General features: G+C 34.2%; 1 protein-coding gene and 1 non-coding gene across 2 annotated transcripts in view; both read right to left on the bottom strand.

Annotated features, from left to right (window-relative positions):
• Nucleotides 1-27,673, bottom strand: part of LOC118205002 (prolactin-releasing peptide receptor-like) — a 291,435-nt gene that overhangs the window by 126,154 nt on the left and 137,608 nt on the right. The window contains exon 3 of the mRNA XM_085819065.1: nt 4,462-4,498. The gene's annotated coding sequence lies outside the window, so the exon portion shown is untranslated. The remainder of the gene's footprint in view (nt 1-4,461; nt 4,499-27,673) is intronic.
• TRNAN-GUU (transfer RNA asparagine (anticodon GUU)) lies at nt 18,686-18,757 on the bottom strand. The gene has a single exon. It is a non-coding gene; the product is annotated as a tRNA-Asn (tRNA).

The following is a 27,673-nucleotide window of genomic DNA, read 5'->3' as shown; positions in this document are numbered from 1 at the left end:
TATGATAATGCTATGCCCTATGTGTTGAAGTATGTTGTAACAGTATGTTGCGTTATGTCCTATACGTTGTTAGTGCTATGTCCTATGTTTACTGTAATCAAGTCCCCTGTGGAAGGGGCGGTGCCAAAACCAACAAGCTCTATAATGAACATAACTTTTGCACTGTAAATAATCTGTAACCATATGTTAATGCTATGTCTTATGTGTCGAAGTATGTTGTAACAGTATGATGTTCTATGTCTTATTTGTTGTTAGTACTATGTCCTATGTATACCGTAATCAAGTCCCCTGTGAAAGGGGCGGTACGCTAGAGAGGAAGTGCATGGGGGCTATACCATTTTTGTCAATGGTGATGGCGTGGTGCCCCCTGTACTTGTTAATGTCCTGTGTTCAGCAATTCGGCTAATGTTATCAAAGTACAGCAGAAGGAATTGTTTAAACTGATGTAAAATCGCCAAATAAATGATAAAATCGTCAAATAAGATCTAAGCAGAATGCAAAAATTGACAAATGGTACAGGCATGTCGCCAAGTCAGATATTAAGACATCAAATAGCATAGTATGGGCCCATCAGCGGCCGAGCTGTTAAAGTCGCGGAAACTGGTTTGAATCCAGGTAAACGGGATGCATATTTCACCAGTGCACATCAGCGTAGCCACTGAGGGAGGGGTTTCGAAAATGGACCAATGAGCTGCTATTGCTCTTGTGACTCTAAATCTTCGTGCATGTGAGCATATGTTGCTTAGTTTTAATTTGCATTTGTTTAGCAGTCATAAATATATGGCGTAATAGTAGAAATCTTGTAGTGCTTTCGTTTTCTGAGTTTAATTAATCGCTGACATTTCACTTTCGCGATTTTTATCACGCATTAATATTTGGATTGAATTTGACGGCATATTATGTGGATTAAGAGACTTCAAGTGTATATTTTTTTAATTGAGCTGAGAATGACTGAAAGGGTTACAATGAATCTAGTGTTTTCTTATTTCAGTGCTTGCATTCTTTTGATTTTTAAAGCGTAAGATTCAGAATACATATGATCTGATTATATCCGTTACTAACATTAAAAATTATATGTAAATAAATTGAATATATTCGTTGTGAATAAGATAAGTTCACTCTGTTTGATGAGTATTTCTTGTGTAGACAGTAGATTTAATGTGTTGAAGTTATTAAATGTAATGTGTTTATTTAATGTGTTGATGTTATTAAATGTTGAGCAGTTATTAAATGTAAAATTTAACACACTAAATGTATACGAATGCAAATTAGTAAAGTTCACTTGGAATAAAATTTTGCATTGGTTATTATTATAGAACATCTTTTTCTTATAGACTGCAATAAAAAGTGCTGAATTCTATTTAATATATATAAGTGGTGTAAATATTTTTCTCATACGCACAGTTTTATGTAAAGATTGCATTTGGGCTCAGATGTTTATCACATATTTCTTCCTACATCTTATTTACCACTTATTAAGTAATATTTCACATCGATATTTTGCGAAGTATCCAACATGTTTTGTATTTATTTCAACCAGGTAGTGAATTCTTCAAAATTGCCTAATGAAAAGTTTCAGAAGCAATCGACGATGCTTTAATTATTTTGTACAGAAAATTGCGTGGCAGAATATTTTCAACCATCTTGCTTAAATCTTAAATAAAAAAACACAGTGAATTTCCGACAAATGCTTAGATGAGGGATGCCCTACGAATATAAGCGCTACATACAGTTAGTTAAATTAGTTAAATTCTATTGCCATTTTGAAGGATGTTTTTCTCATCGTTTAATGTTATAATTCGGTTAATATTAACAAAATAGTCCTGTTTAAACATGATCGAACTAAGCGGCGCACACTGAAACGTTGGATTTTTAGTTAAATTTAATTTTACTTTTCATTTTTCAGTGTTTCTGCTCGTAATTTGTTCGAATATGTCTAGTCGCATATTTTTATGTTACACATTGTAATTACTTTCCAGGGCGAAGACGCATATATTATGTTTATGATGTCATTATTACTATTTTTTTATCATTGGCAATTTAGTAGTTTTCTTTTTATGTTCCATCTTTTGTACATGGTATTTGTTTATTTATATTTCATTTGTATTAATATTTTTTTAAGTGTGTAGATTTGTTTGTTGTTACTTTGTTCAATGGTTTTACGCAGCATTGGTGCATATTTTACTTTTCAAATATGTTTTTCTCCACTTGATCTGGCTACTTGAAATTCTGTGTCTTATGATTCACGCGACAGTGATGACCCTGTTTTCAATCCTTTTCTCCTTTCTCTTAAGACAGCAGTTCTTGAAAAGATTAAACTTTCTACACCGTATCAAGGTATATCTGCACTGTTTCTATGTACCCGTAACACGCAACAGTGGTTGTATTTATTTAACCCGTAACACGCAACAGTGGTTGTATTTATTTAAACCGTAACACGCAACAGTGGTTGTATTTATTTAACCCGTAACATGCAACAGTAGTTGTATTTGTTTAACCCGTAACACGCAACAGTGGTATCAGCAACAGAAAAATAGATTCAAATAAGACGGTTCCATGTATTTACAACTATTTACACCATTTTCAACTGTTATCTGCCAAACGCAATTAAATAGCGACTGCACGACACTTCAAGAAGTCCGTTTAGCTGTATCCAATGAAAGTAGGATGATTTAAAAGAATGGCTAGTTTTACCACATTGCAGAAAACAACACGATGATGGATTAAGTTGATATAATGAATTGCCAGGCAATTATTCTTCAACAGTATTTCCATTAGACGCGCTTTTCATACAAACGCCTTCTCGTTCTTTTAAATCAGGATAGAGGCAGACAAATCTCGTAAGAAAAGAATTTCTGTTGTATTAAATTCTAGAGACATATCTTCCATTATTATGGATTTGCCTATCATTTTGGATTATGTCATACGACGGATTCTTAGGGTATTAAAACAAGTGCTTCAAAATTAAAGGTTAAATAGAATTATACGATAGTTTTAGAAGTATTAAACTTTAGAAATAGAATATAATTTTAGATTAAAATATTACTTTAGAGTTATTAAACTTAGAATTAGAATATAACTTTTGAACTCGCATCCTTCGAATTTAAGTTTTGGCTGACTCCTTCAAACAAGCTCGGTTTTATTCTTACTGACAAAGTGTAAAGAATTATCACATTTACCCGTGCACACTCTCATAGTGTACGCGATTACTAGAAGCGAGAGAATGGAAAACTTATGCCTTGTCCAGGACTATTTTTAATTCTGATGTTTTTTGCAAAAAAATTTAAATATTCTCCATAGTAGCATATTAATTTAAATATAACGGATGATACTGATATTCATCGTCACCTGGATTTAATCGATTAGGTCTCGCGCCTCTGCTGAGTTGCTCTTTAATTGTTGGGGCTGAGGGAGATGTAAAAACTCCTATCAAACCTACTCTCTACCCTCAGCTGGAAAAAAAGTCGAAAGAGACATTTATGGGAATTTTCGCTTACAAGCAAGTTCGATTATTTGACCTATGCGAAGACCTTTCAGAAGTATATCTCTCCTTCCTATACTACGCAGGTTAAAGCTACAGGTGAAATATTTTCCCCAGCGTACCTGTTCAGTACATCCTACATACATTAGGAGTCAATTCATTTTGCCGTTGTACTCTCATAGTACTATAAGAGGTTATCACATCTAGCTAATAAATAGGATTCGAAGTCCGTTGTTGGGATCCCGAGAAGAATATAGTTCATTTCTCAGGCTTTTTGTTTCCAAAATACATAATTAGGCTCAGTTAAATTAAATAATTCCGTACTTGTATGGATTACCAAGACACAAAACGAACTTTTCTTTTGTTGTCAGTATTGGTATTAGTGATCGAATAAATTACATTTGATTTTTTTTTACCGGATGAGCTCGGTTGAAGCAAGAGCAGTTGTGAATTTTTCCGATGCTGAAAAATTACTGAAAATTAAATTACAAAATATGAATAATGTAGAGAATAAAAAGACTAAACGTTTCCCTCTTTAAAATTAAAATTACTGTTAAATCGCCTTCATTCGCATGCATATAAAGTAAAGTTATTATTAATTTAAAAGGCCTCTATTTTTGTTTTTTATGTTGGAGAAACAGAGAAGCAAAGTTTTGAATTAAATTATCATTTTTGTTTGTCGATAAAGGGTTTCCAAGCAATCATTAGGAAGAAACTAAAAGCGCAATTGTTAGTAAAGTAACTAAGCCTTACGAAGTGACACATTCTCTAAGGATAAATTCGTTTTATTTCTATCGTAAAACTTTAAAGCATTTAATTCAAATCCTTAAGTGATTTATTCAAATTTTATACGCTGTTTAAAAGAAAATGCAAATGTAGCATTACACAAACAGGGAAAATGTGAATATTCAGTACCACTTTATGTCGAGTAAAATTCAGTAATGTAAAGCTTTGAAAGAACACTTAAAATGCACGCTTACCGAATATCAGAATGCTATTCTTAAATGCCTATGAGACCTGAAAAAATAAAAGAATATAGTTAGCATTGTACAGAAGAAAAGTATTTACAGAGAAAGAAAACAGTTTCTTCCTTTCTCTGAAACTTCTCTTTCCGCTTTAGGCTTCGGTATAAATTAAAAACACATTACACACAGCTAACATTATACATAAGGTTACAACATTTTAAGCCATTAATGTAAGCTAATTTATACTAATGGCTAGTTACGTTAACGTATACGTACATAATGTTAACATATACTAATAACTAATTATGTTAATAAATGCAGCTAATTATGTTTTTGAAGAAAAGTTTTAATTCAACCATTTTAAAATTACATGATTAGTTTTTTATGTTTTTGTTCTCAACTTTCTATTAGAGTTTAGACATCTACTTGATTGCTTCAGTTGCTGTAACGCAGACAGTATAAAAAACAATTTTTAAATTCAAAATAAACATTTTTAGTTCTAAAATACTTTCCAAAAGATTTTTATTGTGGAAACTCTGCTCATAACCAGCAACAGTATGATATGTCGCAGTAGAATATCTGGAACTGTTTTGGAATTTTTTTTGAAGATTGAAATTTATAATAAAGTGCAGACATTGAAAAGCTGCAATAATCTTGCGATTAAAGTAAGCGTCAGACTTTTAAACTGCTCTCATGTCCAAATTAATCTTTTCTAAAAAACCACTCATGTCCATATTAATCTTTTCATACTCAACAATAATGATATTTCATGAAATATCCAAACTTAGTAATCCATTTTTGCATGGTTTTTGTGAAAAACAAGCGTAATTAACATTATCCAGTCAAAGTAATTAAAGAGTTTCTGATATGCAAATCAAGGTGTTACATAATCTAATGGTAAATCAAGAATTTTGCGCAAAAAGGAATATCTGAGTGCAGTTCTTCAATATAGCGTTTGATGGCAATGTATAAGGGCTCAAAATGGCTTATTATGTGAAATTTCGAAAATATGTGAACTGGCGAAGTATCGGCCGTTTAGAAACTGAGTAGAGATCTTGAAAGAGTGAAATCTTTTGAAAACTTTAAGGCAAGAAGTATCTACACTACGGAAACAATTTCAGAACTCTGGAACTATTGTAAGGAGTCTCAAGAAAGTTGTAAATAAATAATAGCTGCTTTGCAAGATCGATAAGCAGCAACAACTGCCAGCCGTAATATGAAGTCCACTGTTCGGAAGTTAAGTCCAGAGCTTGCAAACTATACTGGAATTGTTGCATTACGGAAAACTGTATACAAAAGGTTTAATGCAAAAGACCTTTATTCCAGCAAGCCAAAGGTATGTGTTTCAAAAGATCGATTGACATTCGCCTTTTCAACAGCGGATCTGTGACCGGCTACAGATATCGGAAAAAGATCTTATAACCTTATGTAAAATTTTTCTGAGGTGCCTAAGGATCTGACATTTTATTTATGGACGATAATGTTTGCCCACATTCAGCAAACCTCGCTGAGAAATTTTTGAAAGTTAAGACTATGAGCGAATATCGTGGCCAGAAAAATCTTCTGACCGTAACCCCATGGAGAATTTATGGGACTACATTGGAAAAGCAGTCGAACGGAGATATTTTTATCCTACAGATGTAAATGCCTTGAAGACTGCATTGTTGGAAAAGTGAAACTTAATTTCCAAATCTGCAGTTAATAACGCTATTTTCAGCATGAAAACAAGTTGTGATATGCGTGTAGAAGTCAAGAGAGATCGCATCACATATTGTTACGAAATGTAAAGGTGCGGTGAGATGGCTTCCCCGCAAAGCAGATTTAGGATTGTCATAAAATGGCAAAGGAGGGCAGGGTTGCCACATTTAGCGGGAAATCGCCCATTTGGCGACAAAATTGGCGATATATCATGGACGGTTGGAGAACCTTCTGGAACGAATTCTTACCGGTTTAGCCCAGAATGTTTCCGAACACAAGCCAAAAGCTATATTAGCCCTGCTGGTCCGCAGTCAGTTAGTGTGCGTCTCTCATCGAGTGAGTGTGTCTCGTCTAGCGAGTGAATCCCTGCGGAAGCGATCGCGTTGACAGCCGGCCAAGCGAGTGCGGAGTGGGTCGTCTAGTGCAATGGTGCGCAAACTTTTTTCGACTGCGACCCCTTTTGTAGAGAGAAAATTTTTGGCGACCCCTAAAGATAAATGTTCACAAATACGATGTATATTTCGCGCATTTCTTTCGTTTCATCGAATAAAAACATCATCATATCTGACTCATATTAATTTTAATTATAATTTTAAGAAAATAATTTTTGTATAATACAAAAATCAGTAAATTGCCCTTTAATGAGATGTATGTGGCTGCAAGTTTCTAATTATCTCATCGATGTTTGGATGTATGTTGCTAATTGCAATTCGCATATCATCTTCAGGGTTTAAACGCGAGCGGTATTTAGTTTTTATTGAAACTAGTTTGCTAAATCCAGTTTCACATAAATACATTGATGCAAATTGTATTAACACTCTGATGGCATTCTTGCATAAAACGGGATATTGTTTTTTCACGGATAGCCAAAATTTTCGGCAAGGCTGCGTCTTAAATTGATTTCGAAGAGTTTAATCACTAATTAGATCTATCAATTGCTCTTTCTCAATAATTTGAAGAGTTGAACTGCATATGTCAAAGGAAAATGGATCACGAATCCAACCAAAATCGTTTTCAGGAAAATCCTCGAATCTTCTCGAAAAATTTTCCTTTAACTTTTCAATGTGATTGGAAATGATGTTTTTAAATGTAAATATATCTATATTATTTCCCTTGATAAAATCGTTAAAGCAAGGGATCATGTCGGTGTTGTTTTTATTCAGTTCAGCTTGCCAGAGACTGAGCTTATTCTTAAAAGCTTGAATTTTACTGGCTGTAGTTATGATAGTTCAATTCTCACTCTGCAAGCTCAAATCTAAGTCGTTAAGTGTTTCGAAAATATCAACTAAATAGCTCAGGTTCCCTAGCCAAACTTCATTGATATAATAACTTGCCAATCTATGTTTCTTTTCGATTAAAAACATGTACACTTCATTTCTCAAATCAAACATCCGTCGTAGTATTTTCCCACGTGAAAGCCATCTGACTTCGGTGTGTAACAGTAATCTCTCATACGTTGAGCCCATCTCATTGCAAAGTATTGAAAAGAGACGGCTGTTGTGGATGTTGCATTTAATGTAGTTAATTGAACTAACAGCGTCTTGTAATATGTTGTGCAACTCTTCATCCATATCTTTTGCAACAAGAGCTTGCCGATGAACCATACAGTGATTAAATACCATATGAGGCGCCACCTTCTGAATTAAGCCTCTGAGCCCTTTATTCGAACCTGTTAATGCTGCAGCACCATCAGTACAAACCGCAACACAGTTTGCCCAGGTAAGGAACTTTGTTTCAAAATATTCATTTATTACTTCGAATATTATTTCTCCAGTTGTTTTTTCTTCCAAACTTTTGCAACATAAAAACGTTTCTGTTATATCTTCATTAAAAATAAACTTAACGTAAATAATTAGTTGTGACATTTTAGTAATATCGGTAGTCTCGTCCAGTTGTAAAGCAAATACAGATGAATTTTGTATGCGTTTTATGACTTCTGACTCGATATTTCGTGACATTTCGGAAATCCACCGAGACTCGGTATCTCTTGATAATGGTATTGTTTTTAGTTCATTTCCATATTTATCGCCATGCATAATTTATGCCATCTTACTTGCTGCAGGAAGGATAAGGGATTCTCCAATTGTATGGGGTTTCATTGTTTTTCCTATTAGATAAGAAACTTATAAAGAAGGTCGTAATGCTTTCTGAGGTATTTTTGTAAATTTCTTTAAATGTGCACTTTAAATTTTCAGATTTTCAGCTCGTCTTTGAAAAAAAAATCGGCATGTTTATTTTGAAGTTCTTTATGTTTAGTTTCCAGGTGCCTTTTCAATTTAGCTGGTTTCATGCTCTCATTTGCTAATTTTTCGTTGCAAATGACACATATCGGGCGTTTTTCATCATCAACAACACAAAATGTAAAACCATACTTAATAAATTCCTCATTGTATTTTCTTATTTTTTTAGATCGGGCATTTAGTTCAGTATTTTGTGACTCCTCATCAGTAGTTGTTCGTTTGTTAGCTGAAGATGTACCTGGTGTACGTATTACCCATTTATCCATTATGAAGATAGGGGTTAAAATTATTTAAACTAAAACAAATAATATATAAAATTTTATCATTTTTTTTCGAGAAATTCAATAAAATTAACAGAGATCATTCTCTAATGATAGTACATACCTGATAACAAAGAGTAGCAAAGCCCAATAAAAATATAAAAAATCATAATTACACAACGTCACATGATAAAACTCGAGGATAAACTAAAACAATTGCAGGCCAACTGCTACATGCTACAACTTCATGCGAACGTCTTCACTCTGACTATCAGATACACCGCGTACCTCGCCATCTGATTGGCTGATCAGGGAAGCGAATTTTTTCCATTTCCCTGCGGTTAACGTCTAGTCTAGTCAAATAGGAGCTTTTCAGTAAAACTGGGGAATTACCGCGAAGAGGGCGCTATCTACCGGAGTGAAAAACTTGCGTCTTCACACTTTACATACATTACGCATTACGGTCAAAGAAAGAGCAGACAGCATGAAATTGCAATTAAACAATGAGTGACGGCGCTTCACTCTTTATATGTACACTGTATGGTATGCAACATGCAGGCATAATGCATTTCATAAAAATTTGGGACCCCAAAAAAACTTCTGGCGACCCCCAGTTTGCGCACCACTGTCGTAGAGTATCGCGGTTAGTGCATCGTCGAGAGAGCGTGTTGAGCTCCGGAAAAGACTGAACCGAGAGTCAGGAGCTCTATGTGTCGTCCAGTGCATCGCAAGTTGTAGCATGGAGAGTCTCGAGAGAACGTGGAGTTCCGAGAACGACCAAGCAGAGTCGGGAGCTGTACTCCGGAAAGCAGAGTCGGGTGCTTTGCAGGAAGCTGTCTCCACCGTTATTGCCTGACAGTGTGAAGACTGTGTCGCTGATTGTTCCAGCGTGTTTATAGTAGATCTTCGACGACTGTAAGAAGTGTTATTGGAGTTGTCCTGATTAATATTAGCTTAATAAAGTGTGTTTCGATTCTTCATCATCAAGTGTCGTCGTTATTCACTCCAAATCCATACGAACCCCGTACGAACGTGAAGGAAGAAAATAACGTAACAACTGGTGTCAGAGGAAGAAAGAAAAACGTAACAATATATTAAATTCATAGGCCTTAATTGTTTTCCTGTTAATTTTCCCTCGTGGCATATTATTACCATTGTTATTTTTTTAAGCTACAGATTTATGTTATACGCAGTGCTATTAAATTTTTTATTTATGCGTTATGATGCTATGTATCATTCTACGCAAATTTATAAAATTTTGTTTCACAGTTTTTGAGAAATCAATGATTTCATGCATATAAAGATAATTTTGGACGTGAGAGTATGTGGCTTGTCATTCAATTTGCATAATTTTCTTCTTTCAACCAATATTGTGACAAGCTAAGGAAAACAGTATAAGATTTACTTAAATTGCGAAAAGTTTAATAAGAAATAACTATATTGAGTAAAGGTAAAGCATTTACAAACTTAAGCCGCAGCTCTTAATGCTGAAATTTGGAGCTTTAATAACTATTAATGGCCACGCGTACACCTGCTAAACACTAATAGTTTAAATTCTAATCTCGGCAAACGGGCTGTCTGCATGGGCGTTCTCGTGGTTTTCTCTATGTTTAATTTGAATACCAGCCAGTTTCCTGAAAACGTACTTCCCGAAAGCAATCCTTCTTAAGCATATAGCCTTAGTCTGCTTACCTATAAAGATCTCCAACAGTGACCTATTTGTTAAGACTGTAGAATGCTAGGAGTTGGACCTGGATTCGATCTTCGGCGAACTGACTAGCTGCATGACTGGTTTTCGTAGTTTTCCTCATGCGTTTCGTGATTATGAGCCAGTTTCTCTTAGCAAAATTTCCACAAAGACCTTTAAGCAAACAGCACCCGTATGCTTTGCCCTATCCAAGCAACCTAACCTTCTCTAATCAAATAACCTACCGTGATCTACTAGCTCGCCACCCTGCTCCGTTTGGTGGTTTTCGAAGTCGGCTACTAAAACTTTGGAATCAGGTTCGAATCCTGGAGAAATCATTGGATTTATATGTCCTCCCTATTCACGGGTATAATATTCTCAAGAAAGATCCAGGACGCGCTTTGGCGATAAGAAGGCTAATGACCGATGGTTAAATTTCTAATGAACGATTAAAGGGCCAAACTAATGTTAAATGGGCCAAACTACCGACGGCCTATCATTCTGGATGATAACAGTTATAAAGGATCGATGAGTTCGACCATTCCTAACTCCAACCAGAGTGCTTCCACTAGAAAAGATAGGGTACATCTATCTGATTTAGAGAAATTGTTCGAAATACTAGATATAACCTATAAGATTTTAGTTAAATAAAAGTTATTTGGAAGGTTATATCTTTACTTGAACTGTGAAGCTACTATTCGCTAAGTTCAACTGTGTTGGTAAGAAGACATAAGAAGGGTGAAAAGAACCTTTTATTTAACCCAAGAACAATATGTATGGATGGCACTCCTGGTGCTTGCAGGGGCTCCCCAATACTTTTGGCGTCAGCTCAAAATAGAAAACTTAAAATTAAAATTAATTCTAAGTTGAATAATCTTCCGAAGCTGTACAGAGATATTTAAACGCGTAGTTCTTGTCTATACCATTCACGCAGACTAACCAGCAATTACAATGCACGGCCGTAAAATAGCAAGCTTAACTAGCACAGAAGCAACGTGGCTGAGAGGCAGAACACGCTCTATCTGAAATAAAGCAGACACCGGCTTAAATAATAGCTTTCCACCCTATGCTCGAATCTCAAATTTCATTATGGCAAGAAAGCGTGGGTTGAAAATGAGAGTTATAGAAAAGGTTGCCTTCAAAATAAAATTTACCGTTAATCATATTAAATAGAAACAACAATTTTAAGAAGAGTTGAGAATTTGCCGGTAGGACACCTTAATACAAATATTCAAAGTCCAAGCACATTGAAGGTATAATCATCCTTTTTCTGTTAGGAAACTATCGAGATGTATAGTAAACTATTTAGTATATTTTCGTTTACTAAACTACGGAAGGTTTAGAAACAATTTCCTGCAAAAGCCAAAGGTTAGTCCCTGGGGCGAAAGGTTATGGGTTATGGTTATCGGCTTACTTTATTATTAGAAGTGATTGGCGGAAAATTCTGTAGAAGAAAAAAAGAGAAAGGACTCCTTCCACAGTCAAATTCGCATTATGTCGTTAAATTATAGATCCATCACTTTTGTCAATCTCTGCTGTCAAGTACTAGGACTACGATCATAATTTAATGAGAAAAGAAGATGGCTGGTTGAACAGGGTACAGCAAAGTCTACCCAAATCTTTTGCGTAGTAGGGAAGAGTTAAATTATTAACCGCATAGAAAATTTTACTGATTTATTTTGAAAAATAGAAGAATATTATCTTGCTAAAAGATATTTTCGATTAAATAACAAAAAATTACTATATTCCATTCTAAGAACGCGGAATACCTTTTGTCTTTGAACAAATTTTTCAAATTTCAATGGCCTATATGCTGCGCTTTGTACATAGAAATATTTATCGACCGCAGAATCCTGGATGAGGGAAATTTGTTTGTCTTCCTCTCCCTAAATTTTAAGAGAAAGAGTTTTTTAAAATATCCTTGTAAATGGAAACATCTAAATTAATTATCCTTCATTCTAAAAATAAGGCAGCGCTGTTCTTCCTGGGATAAATTTTACGACTTTTCAAATTTTAGTTTCCTGTATACCTCAACTTTTGTACCTAAAATTTTAAGAGAAAGAGTTTTTTAAAATATCCTTGTAAATGGAAACATCTAAATTAATTATCCTTCATTCTAAAAATAAGGCAGCGCTGTTCTTCCTGGGATAAATTTTACGACTTTTCAAATTTTAGTTTCCTGTATACCTCAACTTTTGTACCTAAAATTTTAAGAGAAAGAGTTTTTTAAAATATCCTTGTAAATGGAAACATCTAAATTAATTATCCTTCATTCTAAAAATAAGGCAGCGCTGTTCTTCCTGGGATAAATTTTACGACTTTTCAAATTTTAGTTTCCTGTATACCTCAACTTTTGTACCTAAAATTACTTACATGCTGTAAGAAATTGGCTGAAAGAAATTTGTGTGCCAAGTAGTTCGGGTTGTACTCTTAAATTATGAGACAACGAAATTATAGAATATCCCCTATAAATTAGAATATTTGAGCAGATTACGAAGAAATTTTTATAAAACTGTAAAACACTTTTGTGAAGATTCCAAAAGAAAATGGATCTGCCTAGCATTTACTTCAGTAAAGAGGGGAAGAATGAAATACAATTTAATTAAATTTTCACTGAGAAATGTTATCATGTTCGATTACTTTAAAGAAAAGTGGACCTTAAGATCAAGCATCACAACTTATTAAATTCTCGAAAGTGAAACGAATGAGTTAGCAAAATAACAGTGCGGTACATGGGACCTCGATTAAGAAAGAACACTTTTTTTTTTCCGCGTAACTACACTTTTATAGGAAGCATTTGACAATACCTTTTTTGTTGCATACAAAAGTATAACATTATTGCCACACTGATATCGTATTATCTCATGTCTTATTGTTACGTTGTGAATTAGGAATCATCAGAAAGTTTATTTTCTTTTCAGCTCAAAAGGGATCTTAGTCTTGAAACGGCATTTTGCGTCGAAACACTTAAATGCATTCAATCAACTTTCAAGTTGTTGCCACGAAATATTATCGCCTTGTATAATATTTTAAGAAATTAAGTAATGGAGAATCTGCATGAATGTATCTCGCATTTTGAAAAAACAACAGTACCTAGAGCCATCAAATTTTTAATAAAGTTGCCCTCCACCCGAATATGGGCCCTTGGAAACCCGAATTTGGAATTTGTTTTATTATATATTTCATATTTGTAAAACCTTTAACGAATTTTTTATTGACAAAGTCAGCAGGGGAAAAACTATGTGGAATAAAACATTTTCATCTCCAGCGCGTGAGACTGTCTAAATCCGTCAGAATCGGAAATTCTAAAGATAGGCTGCTTTTTTATTATTTTGTGATTTTGCTGTTGAATTAAATCTTATGTATTGAAAGCACGAAGAACGTGATATCTAATAAATAAAGTAAACACACAAAAGTTCCGATTAAGGCTTACTCGATTAAGGCTTACTGTCGAATAATACAGGATAATCCAATGTCGCATTGTATATGGTGTGTGTGAGACATACCAAATAACTTGTATCACCGAAAAGGTAGTTTTTTAAAGATATTTTATTTAGTGCCTTTAATATCTTTTATTTAGCATTCTGTTAAAGAATCTTGATATTGTTGCTTTCTTACGGGTTCGTGAATTTGGAGTAATTGACGACAACACTTGATAAAGTATCAAAACACAATTTATCTGCCAGTATTACTCAAGACAGTTCCAAAGACACGTTTTTATTCGTCGAAAAGCTACGACAAACATGCCGAAACAATCAGCAACACAGTCTTCAGGCTATCAGGCTATAACGGTGAAGACAGCTTCACGGCAAAGCACTAGAGTACAGCTCCCGGCTCGGTTCGGTCATTCTCTGAATCCAATATACTCTCGAGAATGTCCGCACTACAGCTCGCAATGGACTCGACGATACACTCGATAGCCTCAATGATGCCCACTCTCGATGCACCAAGTCGTGATACACTCGGCACTAGACTGCTACTCCGCGTACAGGCACGGTTTATATAGCTTTTGGCCCATCTTCGAGAACATTCTGGGCCAAACCGGTAAGAATTCGTTCTAGAATGTTCTCCATCCGTCTGTGGCATATCGCCAATTTTGTCGCCAAATGGCCGACTTCGCGTCAAATCTAGCAACCCTGCTTTCCCTTGACATTTTCTGGCAACCATAAACCCGCCTTACAGGAAAGCTATCTTACCGCAGTTGGGCATTTCGTAACAATATTTATTATATGGTAAAATATTTATTCGTTCCTTTTGTTTAACAATTTAATTAAAATCACGTACTAAAGTGCATATGATCATATTGTTATCAATGCCAAGGACAAACAGCAATATTTCTTGTTATCTAATAGTGTCTAAGCAGAAATTATCTGCACAGAATTTCAGTAGTTTAACAAATTAAAAGATCTGCACTAAATAAGGCAAATTCTGGATTTAAATGTCAGCTTGTCCAATCATCAGAATGGTGGCCGCTTAGACTACAACTCTTGAAACGATGGCGGTCACAAAGTTAGGCTTTTCACAACGCTGTTATCACTCATTTAAATAGGTTGTAGGAAGTTGCTTTTGACCAGACTAAGAGTCAGTGACGTCACACAAGAAACAGGAGGGCACGAAGGGTTTAAAGACTTATCAATGCTATCTAATCAAAAGTTAAAGAAACGCTTAGGCAAATTAATCTGTAAATAAAAGAAAACTGGCTGTCATCTTTGGTAGTTGCATGGATAACAGCTGCCTGATAGTACTTAATAGAGATCCTGATTTAACTTCCAGATGGAACAAAAGTCTTTCAAGATGAATAAGATCATCTAAAAGCATTTCATAAGTGTCAGCCTGGAGAGTTTTCATAAGCAACAGTCTGGCGAGTTGGAGATAAAAATGTCTTTTTTTTCGAACAGTGTTGACACTTTCAAATAGTGTTGCTAGCTTTCAAATCGATGATTTTATTAGTAAAAATTTCAGTAAATTTGTACAGAATATGAAATAAATAAAAACCTTTGAAATTCAAGATTTTGGCTTCGAGTTGACATGTTTGGGTGGAGGAGTATATATGTTTATAATTGGATGATTTCAGGTGCTGCCGTGTTTCCGCAATGAAAGAAAAATACAAACAGATTAATCATTATTTAATAGTAGAGATTATCGCCAAAATTAAATTTAATATAACAATTTAAAAATACGTTATACATTTTAGTTAATAAATATGGTCCTGGTGTTAACTTCCAGTTGGAAACTATTTTTTTAAGATGACGACAGTTATGTCGAAATATATCGTGAGAGCCTTCAGAAGATTCTCTTACTCCTAGCAACAAAGTGTTCCATCTCCCTAGTTATTAAGTTATTTTATAAATTATTCTGAAAATTAAATTAAGCTTACGGTGAGTTTCAACAACATTATAAGCTTTGGGATGACGAAAACCGAAATATAAAGAAAGAGGTTAAACGTTAAAAAAGCCAAAGGTTAAAAAAGCATTAAACGTGTCATAGAATACTTAAATTTTTCTAAATCACACTACTCAGATTTAAATACCTGTCTTATAAATCTATTGTAAACGCATTTTAATTTGTTACACCGATATTTTCATTAAATATTTTCTTCAATTCATTTTATTCCACATATATATTTTATGAGATGCATAACAGTTACAAATTATTCCGGATCCTCTGAATTTTATTTGAATAATGTGAGTACTTAAGACACAATAACACGCCGAATAAATACTAATTCAGAAGTCAAACAACAAAATTAAAAACAACATTATTTCCTATCTTGTTCATTTGCGGTTTTGCAGCTGAAGATGATGGTTCGGTAAAACCATCGAAACTAGTCCTGTGAAAATTTTGTAGGTATAACGCTGATTTTTGTTGTTTGACTTCTGAATTAGTAATGTGAGTACTCTAATTTCAATAATATGAAAAATATCTATTCATTTGCGTGATAGATTCTCATTGCATTTTAAACAAATCGAAGCTCGACAATTTTAAAATATTTTGTTACAGATCGGACATATTTCAGAAAACTACACAATGATACAAATTATATATCATGAAATTCCTTTTGTATTTATGGAGGTCTAGTTGTAAATGCAAGAATATTTTATTGAATATTATTATCTTCTGTTCACTGCACTTTTAATAGTAAAAATCCACGGAATTCAACAATGTTTCTCGCAAAACGTACCTTTTCATGAAATGATGGATTCAAAATCAGCATTGTTTAAGTCAAAGGTTCCCAACGGAGTCGGTATTGAACCCCCCCAGGATGGGTCAATGATGAACAACGGTTTAATTAGAGTCAATTACGAATATGAACCGGCTTATTGATCGGAGTAATTAAGATTCTATTGATTACGAAAAAACATGTTAATAAGACTGGTAATTAATTGTTTTTATATAAAGTTGTATCATTTAATAAGGAAGATATAATATAAAAGAAATTTAAAAGAAAAATATTCATTAAAATTTCTCAATATACAGGGTTAGCATAAATGATTCATTCATTTTGAAACAGGTACGCACATGAGAAATATATGAAAAGAACCACAAACTCATCAAGTTGTTTTCATTATTTCACTAAGTTTCCCGGATAAGTGGAACGTTGCTTCATCGCGGAATATCTTCTTGGTGGCGAGATCTTCATCATCCAATGCTGACGCAAAAATTTAGTCGACGGGCGTAATTCTCCTGCTTTAATTTTTACAAGAGGTTCACATGGTACTGTCTGAAATGCAACCGTTGACGCAAAATCTTCCACACAATTTTTTGTGGCATTTCGAACATCTGGTCAATTGACAGGACGAACATGTGGACACCAATGCTATAAAATGTATGGAATGAGCTCGATTATCGTCTAGACGTGTGTCCTGTCACCAAAAGGGCGTATACTGAATATTTGTAGAGGGCGTATAAACTTAGCGAGTTTATGGTTCTTTTCATATATCTTTCATGTGTGTACGTGAAATTCTTTTGAAAATATAGCCTTTTCAAAACAAATGAATCATTTGTGCTAACTTTGTATTTTAAAAAATCAATAATACTTTTTTTAATTTATATATTTTTATGCAATAAATGCAGTATAAAATAATAAAACACAAGAACACAATAAAAATATGAAGAAAGCAAAACTAGAATGGGAAACAAGAAACAGACTGAATATTTTTGAGCAATGTGATTCAAAAACTAAATTACGAATTTATGCCAAATATTAAAAAATTGCATAAATACATCAAGTTACATTACATTAATTAAAATCGAACAAGTGCAATCTGTAATTTTCTTACAGAAAACTTATTTATATTTGTAAAAAGCAAAAATAAAATTTAAAAAAAAATCTGAAAGGTTTCAGATTTTAATTTACGTCCAAAGGGGCGTTTTTTTAACATTTTGTGTGTTACCTTTATTCATTAAATATCATGTTCTTTGCACATAAACCATAAAATTAAGTTCAATAGCAATGTAGCGAAATAATTTTAAAATGAGCGTATCTTTAGAATTTGCGATACACAGTTCCGTGCGCTGGAAATAAAAAGATTTTTATTTCTCCGTAGAGTGTTGTCATTACTCGCTTTTAAATCGTTCAGTTTGTTATTCAAAAATTCGTTAAAGTTTTACAAAATATGAAATCATTAATAAAACAAATTCCAAATCTGACATGTCCATATTCGTAGGAGGATTACGTCATTCAAAATTCGTTGGCTCTATGTACAATTGTTTTATCGCAATGCTATAAATATACAAATATTAATGCAGATTTTTCATTATTTAATTTCTTCAAATATAATGCAGGACTCTAACTTTTTGTGGCAACAGTTTGAAAAGTGATTCGCCGTTTATCAACGCAAAATGGCAAGACGAAAACAATTGTCCTTCAGGGACAAAGCCCCTTTGGACTAATAATACAAAAAATAATTAGACACAAATATAATAAACCATGTTTTTAAAATTTTTGCTCATATTCTTAATATAATTGCTACCTTTGAGTTATTTACATGCAATTAAGTATATCACCATTATGTTGAATACTGCATATTATACAGAAAAATGTAAGAGATTTGTTTAAAAAAAAAAAAAGGAGGGAAATAAGGAAATAATATAGTAGACTCTAACTACAAATATTTCCTGCCCGGAACTGAGACATATGTCAAACTTAAATCTTTCATTTAAATTCAAATTTATTAATGTTTACATCTGAAACCAAAATGAAAGCCACAACTCAAAACAAATTCATGGAATGCAGATAAACGTTGCCACACACAAAAAAAACTAATCATTAAAAGTTTCTAAAATTAATTCTCGTTTTTAAGATGTAGAGTCATTAGGTTAATTGGAAGCAGAAAAGATGAAAAATATACAACCGCCTTCACCGGGAATCGAACCACGGACCTCTGGAATAACGGCCCAGCGTGCTACCGTTACACCACGAAGGCACGCTAGGGAAGTGGGAGAAATACCTTATATACTGCCCTTTTTAAAGGGCGACTAGGGTTTTAGGGGACCTAGTCGCCAAATCCTGGGTGCGGAGATTTATCATCCTCAACCCTTTTAGTTCGGGCGCCACTTGTAGAGTCATTAGGATTTTTGGAAGCCGTAGAGATGAAAAATTAACAACCGCCTTCGCCGGGAATCGAACCATGGACCTCTGGAGACCGGCCCAGCGTGCTACCGTTACACCTCGAAGGCACGTTAAGGAAGTGGGAGAAATACCTTATAAAGAATGACGTCATATTTCATGGAGCTCGTAAAATTTTTCCTTACAGAATTCGATGAAGAAATCCTTTCATTTAAAAGGGGTCGATGCAAGAAAATGATTGGGAATCCTTGTTCTAACCAACTGAATGACATCCTAATAGTGTTCTGGTATAATCAAACTTTTTTTTTTTGACAGCCTGATCGTCACTGGTAAAACAACTGGATTTCTTAAGTCCCCTGCATTCCTTCCGAAATGAAATTAGCCCACCAGCGGCCGAGCGGTAACGTCGCTGAACACTGGTAGTTCGGTCCGAGGTTTGAATCCCGCGAACGGGCTGGCTGCATGGGTGTTTTCGTGGTTTTCCCCATGCGTAACGTGTATACGAGCCAGTTTCCCTTAGAAAGTCCTCTACGAAGGCATCCCTCCCTTAAGGCAGATAGCCCTCGAGTGCTTTGCCGTAATCTAATAAACCAAACCAAAACCGAAATGAAATTCTTGTATACTGTCAAAGATTTTAATTTTCTTTCATTTAAAAAATGATCAGAAAAGTATTAATTTTATATTAATAATATGACCTTTGTTTCGGAAAACTTGACTTCTTTGTTGGTTAACTCTCCCATAATTCGTAAAGATCTTGCATTTAAACAATTGAAAGTCAATTTTCTCATCCAATTAATCACCCATATCACTTTTTCATGACTTGAAAAACTAATGATATTGTCAACTTGATACATAATGTCTGTATTATTTTTCTTTTCATCAGTTCTGCAGCTACAAGTATTTGAGTAACTGAAATAGAAAAATACTCCGGAAATTTTACTTTCCTCTTTCCCTTAGATACAGAATAGTAATAAAAAATTGTGATCTGATAGGCCAAGGGGCGCCACGGGATGAGCTTCTGACCTATGTATTCCAATCAGAATAATGCTCAGTCCGTGGTAAAATCTACTACTAACGACCCACAGCCTCAGGAGAGACTGGCAAGTCAGACGGGCATTTAGTGCATAATCATAAGAAAATTACAGAGTTACAATGAATAGATACATAGTCATCTTTTGCCAGGTGGCACATTAATTCAAGAGTGTATACATTAATGACAAAAAGAAAAAGACTTATTGAGAATTTTGCGAGGTAACTTAAAATAACAAGTTCAGCAGGAATATGCATCACAGTACATCTGCTGAAAAGGCACAGTTACTAGTTGAAGGTTGCCTCGCTTATACATAGTCACTATCAAGGTTAGGACATTTATCCAAAATAGTTGCAAACAGAAGTAGACTTAAATATTAAGGTTTGCAGAATAAACAATTTCGAGTACAAAAAATAAATAAACATAATTTAGAATTGAAGACATTAAGTGATTAAACTATACAGGTAAAATACATATAAATATACATAAAAATAATAATACAGAAATACAGAAATTATAAAAATAAATACATATAAATATACAGGTAAAATACATATAGTAGTAACACTAAGAAGTGATACATAGTCATCTTTAGATACATAGTCATCTTCTGCCAAGTGGCACATTAATTCAAGAGTGTATACATAAATGACAAAAAGAAAAAGACTTATTGATAATTTTGCGAGGTATCTTAAAATAACAAGTTCACCAGGAATATGCATCACAGTACATCTGCTAAAAGGCTCAGTTACAAGTTGAAGGTTGCCTCGCTTATACATAGTCACTATCAAGGTTAGGATATTTATCCATAATTGCATAATTGCATAAAGGTTGCAGAATAAACAATTTAGAATACAAAAAATAAATAAATAGAATTTAGAATTGAAAGCATTAAGTAATTAAACTATACAGGTAAAATACATATAAATATACATAAAAATAATAATACAGAAATACAGAAATTATAAAAATAAATACATATAAATATACAGGTAAAATACATATAGTAGTATCACTAAGAAGTGATACATAGTCATCTTTAGATACATAGTCATCTTCTGCCAAGTGGCACATTAATTCAAGAGTGTATACATAAATGACAAAAAGAAAAAGACTTATTGATAATTTTGCGAGGTATCTTAAAATAACAAGTTCAGCAGGAATATGCATCACAGTACATCTGCTAAAAGGCTCAGTTACAAGTTGAAGGTTGCCTCGCTTATACATAGTCACTATCAAGGTTAGGATATTTATCCATAATTGCATAATTGCACAAAGGTTGCAGAATAAACAATTTAGAATACAAAAAATAAATAAATAGAATTTAGAATTGAAGGCATTAAGTAATGAAACTATACATATAAATATAGATATAAATATACATAAAAATAATAATACAGAAATATATAAATAATAAAATAAAATACATATAAATATACAGGTAAAATACATATAGCAGTAACACTAAGAAGTGCGATATGCGCAAAGTTCTGAACATTGTTGAATTATTTTAATTAATTTACCATACAAATTAGGGTTTGACGTAATATGTGTAAGCCATATTGGCCAGGATGTCTCTGGTGGTCTCTGCAAGTGAAGGCGTATTTCCGGACAATCAAATACATAATGTTCAGGAGTGCCTTCAGAAAGAGTACATTCACAAATATTTGAGTCATTAAGCCCAAATCTAAATAAGTACTGTTTAAATGGTCCATGTCCAGTAAGGAAATACGTTAAGGCTGCAGAAGTGGTTAAATATTCAACGGAGACTTTTGGTAAGAATTTAAAGTTTCGTCTACCGGTAGTTGCAGCAGTCCAACGTGATTGCCATTCACTGATTAGTTGAGTAAATGTTGATCTTTTCAAATGGGAAGGCGGCAATGGAAGGGCATGTTCAGGTAGCATTGTTCCCTGAGCGGCTTGCTTCGCTAAAACATCTGTGCGCTCATTTCCTACAAATCCTTGGTATGCAGGAATCCACGATAATTGTGGGCGAATTGCATCAGGTAAATTTAGAAGGGCTTGCTGAATTGAAGAAACCAGGCTATGTCGAATATTAGGATTTGCGATAGCCAGGAGGCTGGATTGAGAGTCGCTATAGATGGTGACTTTTTGTAAAAATGCAAAAGATAAGGAAATGGCTTTTTTCAGTGCAGTTAATTCTGCCTGAAAGACAGAATTTTCTATATTTAAACGTCTTCGCCATTCACGTAATAAATTTATGCCATTCATGATACATAAACCACTGCCTGTGCCAGTGGACATTTTCGATCCATCTGTAAAAATGGATATGCCTTTAGAGAAAGAAACAGGTTGTAAAGATATCGAATTTTGAAGGTTAAAAGCCGCTGGATGACAAATTTGATAATTAACCTTCTTATCATAAATAGCCGTGCTGTAAGTACATCCCCATAGAGTAGAATCTTGAGTGAGACGTAAAACCCTACTCAAAGTATTTTCTCTTGCAGCGACCAAATCTATTGGCGGTATGCCTGTTAAAACTTGAAGTGCTACTGTTGAGGACGTTCTATAGCTTCGAGCTATTTGAACTAGAAATAATCTCTGGATTGAAAGTAAAGTTCTTTTTTCCAGTTTCGTCAAATGAGCAGCCCATACTCCAGAGCAATATAAAATAATTTTTTCAATTACAGTCTGGTACCAAATTTTGAGTAGGCGTTGTGAGACTCCCCAGCTTGGGGCTGTAGTTCGTCTCATATTCTGATGTAAATTAATAAGTTTATTCCTAAGAAATTTAATATGTGGTAGCCAAGAGAGTCTTTGATCAATTATTAATCCCAAATATTTTATTTGAGGGACGATCTTAATAGATGTACCATTCAGCTTGAGTGATGGATTTCGTTTTAGTGGGCGGCGAGCACCAATAACTAGACCTTGTGTTTTGGTAGTCGAAATAATTATTTTATGTTGTCGAGCCCAGGCAGAAAAGATGTTTAAGATATGCTGGGCTGTTGATTCCAGCCTAGATTTGCCTGAGATCACAAGCAGAAAATCGTCTGCATAAGCGATGACTGAACAATTATCTTCATTCTTGAGAGTTATAAGGATAGAGTTGGCAACTATGGTCCACAAAATAGGACCTAGACAGGATCCTTGGGGACAACCCTTGGATAACTTGTGACGGACAATTCCATTGTCATGCATAATTTGAATAAAACGATCACCCATATAGCTGCGAATAAGGCCCAGGAGATCCCCCGGACACTCCATGGCCACCAGAATATCAAAGATATCCGGCCACCACAGAGAGTCGAAGGTCCCCTGGATGTCAAGACTTATTATCAGGGTATGTAAATCATTTGCTCTATTGATATTAATTTGGTCTAGCAAGTTGGAAATGGCATGCTCTGTAGATCTACCCTTCATAAAGCCGTACTGATTTTGTGCTAAGATTTTATTGGTTTGCATAAAGTAGAGGAGTCTGCCCAAGATCACCCTCTCAATCAATTTCCCGAATGCAGGGATTAGACTTATAGGGCGATATGAAGCCACTTGTGAAGAATCTCGTCCTGGTTTATGGAATAAGACCACATCTGCTATTTTTGTCATTTTGGGAAAATATTGCATCTCCCAACATTTACGAACAAATAGATGAATGGTGTCTGGAGAGAGACGGTATAACATCTTAATAAATGCATTGTCCAGACTATCTGGGCCAGGAGCCTTTTTAATATTTAGTATAGTAATTATTGTAGAAATCTCTTCATTGGTCGGCAGAGGATTTGCTGAAGGAAAGATCACTGATGAATGAACAAAAGAAGTGCGCAAGGAAGCTTGTTGTGTAGAGTCTTCTTCATTGGAATCTTGAGGAAATAAATTCTCCAAAACAGAAGCTAAAACATCTGATGTATCCTTTCCTGTTGGATTTAAGGAAGCTGGTAAAGAGGACGGGCGAAAAACCCTATCCGTCGCAATCTTAAAAACAACTCCAAATGAATCGACTGTTCTTGAGCAGAAATTTCTCCAAGAGGTCAGTTTTGCCTCTGCAATATGTCGTTTGTAGACCGCATAAGATTGTTTATATAACTGAAAAAGTTGTTGACGGAGAGAAGGAGTTTTCTCTGCCTGTGCGCGACGTCGTTTCTTTCGCACTTCACTGCGTTCTTTGGCTAAAGCTGTTGTCCACCATGAAGCTGAAGAGTGATAACGATATTGTTTAACTTTAAAAGTATGTTTGCAAACATTAGAACAGATGTTAATAAAATTTTCATATGCAATATCAAGTTCCTTCCGTGTGGAGCAATTCTGAAATTGCGAAATAATCTCCTCCAAATAAGGAGAAAGATTTGCTCTAAAAGCTTCGAATTGATGAAAATTTATCTTAAAACGTCTCTTAACTATAAAATTACATGGTGACTCAAGGAGGAATGTGATTGCTTTGTGGTCACTCAAGGTTATTATATCATCTACTGACCAATTACTAATTAATTGAGTAAGTTGCAGAGAAGAAAGAGTTATATCAGGCCAACCTCTAGCACGACTAGTTAGAAAAGTTGGAGGAGAGTCCGTTGCGTTTAATATTATTAATGAGTGAGATACAATAAATTCAAGCACCGACGTTGATCTGGCATTTTCCATTGATGAGCCCCACAAAGAGCTCGAAGCATTGAAGTCTCCGCCCAACAAAATAAATTGGGTCTGGGTGCGATGTAAGAAATCTAATTCAAATAGTAAGTTATCAATATTTTGGCTTGGAGGAAAATAGACGCTTATAATTAAGAGTCGGAGGTCCATTACATCCAATAAAATGGAAACAGTGTGTTCCGTAGTATGCCATAAAGTTGGATTAAAAGCACTAATTACAACTATTGCTGCAAGTTTATTATCAGAGAAGAATTGTTTTAGAGGGAGTGAAGCTCCCTCAATTGTACCATCCAGTTTAATATATGGTTCTTGCAACAGAGCAATGTTTATTCCCAATTCCAATTGTTGATGAAGCATGTGACTGGTTGCCACTATAGAACGTAGTAAATTACATTGCAAAAATTTTATGGAATCAAGTGTGCGTATAGCTAAGTTAGAAGGATTTAATGAACTTAGTCTAGAGGTGTTGGTTTCACAATTCAAATTGTGGCATTCTTTTGATTTATGAATAGTTGACGATGGATCAGATATTGCAAGAGGTTGATTCTTCAATTCTGAGCTTGGGTCCGCATAAGTTTCTGTAGCGCTAGCTTGTATGACGGGCATATTTTAGAATTCGCCGGATGACTACAATCAAAGGAGGTTTTGAGATTTGAGTTAGAATCTAGACAATTGACACAGGTAGGTGAATCACTACAATCCCTCGTAGGAGTATCGTGCGATTTAGAGCAATTAGCGCAATTAGGTGGTTCCTTGCAAAATCTGCTTAAATGTCCTATTTTTTGACAATTATAGCAGCGTTGCAGACGGTAATACCTTCTATATGGGCAGGAAGTAAATTCCAAGTAGATCCTTCCCTTTTCACCAATTTGATCAAAGTATGATTTATCGACTTGAACTATCCAGTTGTTCCTGGAATCTACACGATGTAATGGTGTGCTAGGGTGAATCGGGGATAGGTCTCCAAATGAGTGTAAATGGTCGAAGGACTCTATTATATCGTCTGCAGTATAATCAGCAGGAACTCCAAAGATTATAATCGATTCACGAGGAATTCTAGGCTCTCGAAACTTGATATTCGGCAATTCTTTAGAAGCTTTCAAAGTGTTTTTCAAATGCAATATATCTTCCTTTGTGGAGCAGCGTATTAATAGTTCGTTATTCCTCGCAGGTCGAATCTGTTTAATTGGAATTTTAATTATCTTAGGATTCAATTTAGAGGCAAGTTGTTTTTGAATATCCTGTGGTGAACAATCTGAATTGGAAGAGCCAATTAACAGAACATGTTCAGACTTCACTGGTAAACGCGGTTTTCGTTTTTTCTTTTCCACAAGAGTGAAAGTTGAATCGTCCTCTTTATTAGGAGGCTGTTGAGAAGTTGGGTCAGAATTAACTAAAGAATTAGGAACTAAGGATGGGTCAATCAAAGATAGAGATTTCAGCAAAGAATCGTTAAGTGCTAAAGCTGTTTCTTTTTGCACACGTTCCTCCAGAATACGGGAATCTCTATCCAAAAATGCTTTTTGCAATAATAAGAACAAATCTGTGAAGAATTTAGTATAGGTTTTATTCAGTTTGTGCCTAGCGTTTTCTGACCCAGTGAATTGTTGAGCTGCAGCAATACGGGAAAATATGTACTCTGTACTAATATTATCAGAATCAATATTGTTCACAGAAGTGGAAGGAGTTGAGACCACAGATGGGGTCACAACAGAGGAAGTATCATTAGCTGAGGCCATAAAATAAAGTGTCTTTACAGTAAAAGTTCTTCGTAATCAGTCTGATTTCGAGAAAAGTTCGTCGAAATGTAAATTCCTTAACTTTAACAGTATTTCCTTTAGTCCTTTTAGTTTATACAGTATAAAATAGCTATATATATAACAATATTAACAGGCAACAAAAATAAAATTTCACCTTAAACTACTTGAAATGATATTAATAAAGAATGTAAAATAAGTAAGACAATTGTAGCCGAGTTATATGTAAAGTAAGTTAAGTCAATGATATTATAATGTTAATCCTATGGAAAATGAATTTAAATGGTATCTGTATCCAAATAATGAATATTCAAATAAAGTATTTAAATAATGAAAGTCAATATTAAAATATGAGTTAAAGAGTACGTGTAATCATTAAGAAATATTTGAGTGGCAACTACAATTTGAAAATTATGCGAACAGTAAATAAAGTTATAATGAATTTCTAACTAACTGACATACAAAGAACTGAAAATGAAAATAATTTAAAATCTATTACAATTAAATCATGTAAATGAATTAAATAACATAAATTATAACCATATTATTTATAATATCATATAAAATATGAAACAAAATTAGTAAATAAGCTAATAATTTGATTTTACAAAGTATTAGTTAAAAATCTTAATAAGTTATTCTAAAATACCGGGGATGTCCGAGAAGTTGTATAAATTAGTCCTATTGCTTCTTGAACAAGTGGAGGGTATCCATTATTAATCCAAACTATGCATTAAATCCAGTTTTGAATGATAATTTGATGTAAGTTGCTTGAATGATGAACTCAAAATCCTATGTTGCATTGTTGTACTTCTAATTAACGGATCTGCCAAAGTCCAAAAATTCCTGTAAGATTTCAAAAAAATGTCCAAAATTCTTGAAAGATGTGTCAAAATATTCCTCTCCGGAAGGGCTTTCAGAGGATTCCAAATTTATGGAAAACAGTCAAATATTTCCGCACTTATGAAAAAGTTATCCAAGAGCAATAAAATTTACCAACCAACAGTAGTTAAACATTAGTAGATCACTGATCTGATAAGCCAGTTAATTGAAGGTTCTGATAATCAAATAGATTTCTTCTATTTACTTGATTTGTTTAGCGAAACAGTTTCGTGATTTATGACAACGGTATTCATTATAAATTCTACTGAACAGTAGTTAAACATTCAGAAACAACAGTACTTCAACAGTAGTTAAACATTAGTAGATCACTGATCTGATAGGCCAGTTAATTGAAGGTTCTGATAATCAAATAGATTTCTTCTATTTACTTGATTTGTTTAGCGAAACAGTTTCGTGATTTATGACAACGGTATTCATTATAAATTCTACTGATGCAACAAATATATTTAAAATAAGAAGTTTAAATTTGCCTTCGCTGCAA

Source organism: Stegodyphus dumicola, chromosome 1 (genome assembly GCF_044657685.1).
Source record: "Stegodyphus dumicola isolate Sdum_Otavi_A_Nest chromosome 1, ASM4465768v1".
In the NCBI taxonomy this organism is placed as follows: Eukaryota; Metazoa; Arthropoda; class Arachnida; order Araneae; family Eresidae; genus Stegodyphus; species Stegodyphus dumicola.
Note: the sequence above shows the minus strand (reverse complement) of the source record. Positions and strands in the feature narration are given on the sequence as shown.